Genomic DNA, 5,234 nt, shown 5'->3' with positions numbered 1-5,234 from the left:
TAGTTATTCGAAAGCAAATGCACGGAAGGCAGTCTGCGGTCAATGAACATTGCGGTAAGAGCTGCTTCTAATAATGGGTAGATGATGCAATTAGTCTTAGGCTAACTTGCTGCAATTAAAGAACGAACCAACAATTTTTAATGTCCTACTAAAAACAAATTTCAAATTGCGAACATTTCTTTTTTTTAATTTCAAAACATTTCTAAAATTGGTGAACGCAACGCCTTTAATGTTTCTTTCGGCAACTCAATCGATCAAAATATGTATCAGTTAAATGCCGCTTTTATCCCTGGCTAGAATTTTTATAATATTCTGCATACATTACTCTGCAATCAACTCCATATATATGTATTCGTAGTTGCTCAACAAGCAGATGAAGTCAGATTCAAAAGCGGTTCAATCAATTTGCGCCGACATGAGCACATCTTCAGCTACAACGTCAATGACGTCAATTAGTCCCTACCACTGATGCACATATATATATAAGCACTATGTATGTATTATCATTTTGAAGCATACCTAATTTAATTACATGAAAAATCAATCAAGCGAAAATTTTTTGGTCGACACCAGGCAACAGGTCAATGGGCATGCCTTGAATCATCAAATAATATTTTTCCGTGTGAGATTAAAATCAAAGTCTTCCGCCCGAGCTATTATCTGCAAACTGTGCTATTCAGGGTACTTAAAAGCTTATGTAATTTTCTTCACGAAGTTCTTTTGAATTTTCTTCAAATGGCGCCGCACTGTGTTCCGTTTTGGAGAGAAGGGTCAAAATAAAATATTTCGAGAACGCGAAGAGGTGGCGCAATAAATATAACTGTACTTTAACAAATTTCGAGATGGAGTGTTAAAAAAAAATTTCTCGTAAGATAAAAGAATTTCCAGAAACTTTAAAATTACCTTCAAACATAGAAGACTTCCAACAGTTTAATTTTTTGTTTTACCTGAATCAGTATGCAATGAAATTTTAAAAGTTTTAAACATATAATTTTGCTATTCTTGCATAAAGAAATCAATTTCAGTAGGCGCAAAAAATAAAAAAAAAACGCTTTTACATTTTTTTCGAGTTCATTTCAAGCTATTTTTATGTCAAAAAAGACAAGAAATTAAAAAAATTTTACTTTTAAAGTTCATGTTTTTGAGGTCAAGTTAATTTTTCTTACAAAAGTACAATTTTAGATTTTTTGCCTTTTTTAACCTAAAATCAGCTCGTAATAAATAAAAAAAAATTAAATGCGTTTTTTGGTTTTTGCGATTATGGAAATAGATTCCAAGAATAGCAAAAATATATGTTTAAAACTTTTTAAAATGTTCACTGCATACTGGTTTCAGGCCAAAAAAACAAAAAACTTATACTTTTTGTTTAAAACTCATTTTAAAGTTCAAGGTAATTCTTGCATCCAACGACACTATCTTTTATGAATTCTGCATCTCAAAAGCTTTAAAACGCCGCTAAATTTATTTCGCTATCTCTTCTCGTCTTACAGATTTTTGATTTTGTTCATTTTTCCGAAATAGAGCACTGTGCGCCATTGTTTGAGATTGTTTATACAAATATATACACACATGCAGGCATAGGTATTTATAATCAAAAACTGGGTATGTACCTAAACATTATTGTGCGTATGTATGTATGGAGGTACATATATGCATTCGATGACGCGTGTTCTAAATTTGAAAGCATTCTTGTGTGAAACTAAAGACTTAAGCTGCGAACGCAGCGGTATTATTAGTCTGTGATACATTGCTGAAGGTGTCTCAGTATAATCTTACACAGTTGAGTTGTTTATGCGGTGTGCTTATTCTTAAGAAAGCCAAAGTAGGAGAAAATCTTTAAAATTGATTATACTCGTATATATTTCACTAATTTTTTAAAAGATGGGAGATGAAACCCAGGATAACACTGGATATACATAGCGGTTGCTAGCCGGTATTCTTTCGCGGTATACTAGTATGCTAGGACGCTCTTAAACAGAGGAGCAATTTTATTTTAATTTTATTTTAGCTGATTTACATGCCAAGCAGACCGAATACAGTATCGCTATTCAATTGAACACCTTTAGTAGGTGGTAAAGTAAACTAGCGAGTAATAGATGACGTACCTGCAAAACTGTGAGAATGATGAAATGGGCAAAAATTCATACCAAAATTTAATATAGTTTTCAGTTAGGGTGACACGCTAACCTTGGGACATTATTTATTTCGATAACTCAAACAATTTTAAAAACTTTATCAATTTAGTTAACTCGTTACATTTCAGTTAGTCGGTAATTTGCGACAATTCGATACGTATTGATAAGTTCGTTGAATTTCAAAATCTCTAAATTCCGATCGCTCGATACAATTTGATAACTCTTCGAATTTCGATAACTATCGATAAATTTAGATTACTTTGCTTTTCCAGAACTGGATAAATTTCGATAGCTCAAAAATGTAAATATCTCGATGCTAATCGATAGCTCGCATTTGATAGCTATCAACAAATTTCGATAACTGATTACATTTCAGTTAGTTGACAATTTTCGGCGATTCGATACGTCTTGATAGCTCAATAAATTTCAAAAACTCAAAATTCCGATAACTCGATAAAATTTCATAACTCTTCGAATTTCGATAACTATCGATAAACTTAGATTACTTTGCGTTTCCAGATCTAGGTAAATTACGATAGCACAAAAATGTACATATCACGATGCTTATCGATAACTCGATGCACTCTAGTAACTCTATAAAATTTCATAAATCGATAAATAGTGATAACTCGATTAAATCACGTCATTCTAGAAATATCGATAACCCGATATATTTTGAAAATTCCAAAAACTTCGATTGGATAAACCGAAAAAGTCGATGACTACCAACAAATTTCAATAAATCAGTAAATATCGATAAATCTATAGTTTTAAAGAACTCGATACATCACGACTAGTCGATGAATTTCATTTGTTCGATAAACTTTGATAGCTAGAAGCTTTAGTCGCTCGATAAATATTGATTATACAATAAATATAATATAAAATAAAATTTTATTAATTTGATAAGTTTCAATAATCCGATAAATTTTTAAAACTCGATAACTATCCATACATTTTGACAACCAAATTTCTGCGTCTCGATAAATTTCCATAACCCAATAAACATATTTCAGTACCAATAACTCGATGAATTCCGATAACATAATTAACATGGATGATCCGATAAATTTCGGCAGCTATAAACTTCGGTGATAAGAAACTTGATAACTTCGATAACTAAATTTCCGATGGCGGTTTTTATCGAAAAATTTTCAAGAAATTTTGTTACCCTTTCAGTTTTCCTAATTTTTATGGATGTTATATATAATCGCCAGAAAACACAAAATTATGGTAGCGTATTAATATATAGCTCAATAATATACATATATAGATCATTATAAATGCATGCTCAAAAAGAGCAGCACACCCTAATAATTCTTCACTCCATTATAAGGAAGTTTATGCATATCGATATTCCAGTACATATACCCGCCCTTTGGATAGTAAGTATGCAGCACCTAATGATCGTAACCATATATTTTATCTCAGTTCATTATAATTTCGTCGAATAAATTTCCACATATGTATGTAAGTACATGTGTGCTTAACTACATTACCATATGCCAGAAATCGGCTCAATTTTCTAATACCTTATAATTTATTACAATTTTCCCCCAAATTGCAGCACAAATTTCTATACCAATTATCTCGAAGGCAGAAAAAAAACACAAAAAAGCAACAAAGAATGCATACGTTATTATTCTAATCTATGCAACAACTTACCAGCAACATCCAATTTGTGCACCGCATCGTTTGCTCCAGCCACCGCCACTGCTGCTGCTGCAGCTGACGTCTCTATCGTCGCAGTCGCTGTGGTCGTTAAGAATTGAGCATCGTCGTCGTCGTGGTCGTCATCATCATCGTCGTCGCCGTCGTCGCGTCGTTGTCTCGTAGTGCAACTGTTGCTTTTGTGGTTGTAGTAGCTGTTGGCGCAGCTGGCGAAGCAGACGACGTAGAAGTCGTTGAACTATCACTCAACAACACAGCACTGCTAGTGGACTCCTCCACTGCATCAATGGCCGCCGTTTTTATGCCAGTTTCGGCTGCATGTTGGTGGAATGATGATGCATTCAACGCTGACGCAGCTTCAGTTTGTGCTGTTGTGTTTCTAAATTTTCAGCAGGCAACGTAGTAGGCGCAGCATCACTACCAGCCACAATTGTTGTCTGCACATGCGCGTTTGCATCATTGCTCTGCAATTGCTCCTGAGCTTTAACCATTTGTATGCTACACAAAAGTAATCCACAAATAGCGGTGATGAGAAATAGACGCGAAATCGCGCTGCTTTTTGTTGGCATTGCTGGCATAGTCGCGTATTTTCTTCGTTTGCCGTATTGAGCGTACATTGCGGAGTTTTGCGAAATTTGTTTCGTTTTATTGTTGTTTTTTTTTTTTGCAATTTATTTTTTTTTTTGGTATAAATTTTTTATGCAATTTTTTTTTTTGCTTTTTTTTCGTGCACTGCAACTTTGTGTGCGCTAATTTAATTCGTACAAGTGCTTTGCGCTTTGTTGATTTTCTCACTGTATTGGTTGATTTTCCAATTGCACTTCCCTGTTTCGTCAGCCGTACTAGGCTTCTTATGATTTTATTGTGCTTTACTTTTCCACCTTTCGTTGGAGTGGCAGTTTCGCGAACAAAATTTTTGTATAAATTTTTTACGATTTTTGGCTATTATTCGACCACAAATTGACGGCTTCTTGTTGGCTTTACTGGGAACGTTGATAACTTATTTCACTTTACGTGATGTTGCTTATGGAAAATAACCGTTATTTCTCCCTATTTTTTCGGAGGGGTCGCGCAATTAAGGTCACTTGGTATGTATTTTGTGGCTTTTGTTTGACACGATTTTTAACAGAAAAAAATGAGTTTTCTAATTTCACAATCACATTTTCATTCTAATAGAATTAACTGTAAGGAAAAGGAGATATTTAGTGCTTACTTTAGACATACATATAAATTCTAATTTTTTGCACTCTTTTTAAGATTATTTGTCTTTTCCATGCACTTTTATGCACAACTTTTGCTTAAAATCAGTATCCACTTGCCCACAGAGGTGCACGAATTGTCACAGAATGAGTTGCTCGCTTAAGTCTTTTGTTTCTAGTGCAGTTTTTTTTTTGTTTTGTTGTGGTAAATTGGTGCCGCATTCGATTT

The 5,234-nt window shown here is 33.8% G+C and overlaps 1 protein-coding gene across 1 annotated transcript in view; it reads right to left on the bottom strand.

Annotated features, from left to right (window-relative positions):
* LOC108375570 (putative epidermal cell surface receptor) overlaps positions 1 to 4,792 on the bottom strand; it is a gene marked incomplete at its 3' end in the record, with an annotated part of 11,527 nt that extends 6,735 nt beyond the window's left edge. The window contains exon 1 of the mRNA XM_017631712.1: positions 3,801 to 4,792. The remainder of the gene's footprint in view (positions 1 to 3,800) is intronic.
* Between the last annotated feature and the right edge of the window lie 442 nt (positions 4,793 to 5,234).

This window comes from Rhagoletis zephyria, unplaced genomic scaffold (assembly GCF_001687245.7).
Source record: "Rhagoletis zephyria isolate East Lansing unplaced genomic scaffold, Rhagoletis_zephyria_1.1 Rzeph_scaffold_09133, whole genome shotgun sequence".
Lineage (NCBI taxonomy): Eukaryota > Metazoa > Arthropoda > Insecta > Diptera > Tephritidae > Rhagoletis > Rhagoletis zephyria.
This window is presented reverse-complemented; position numbering and strand designations above follow the sequence as displayed.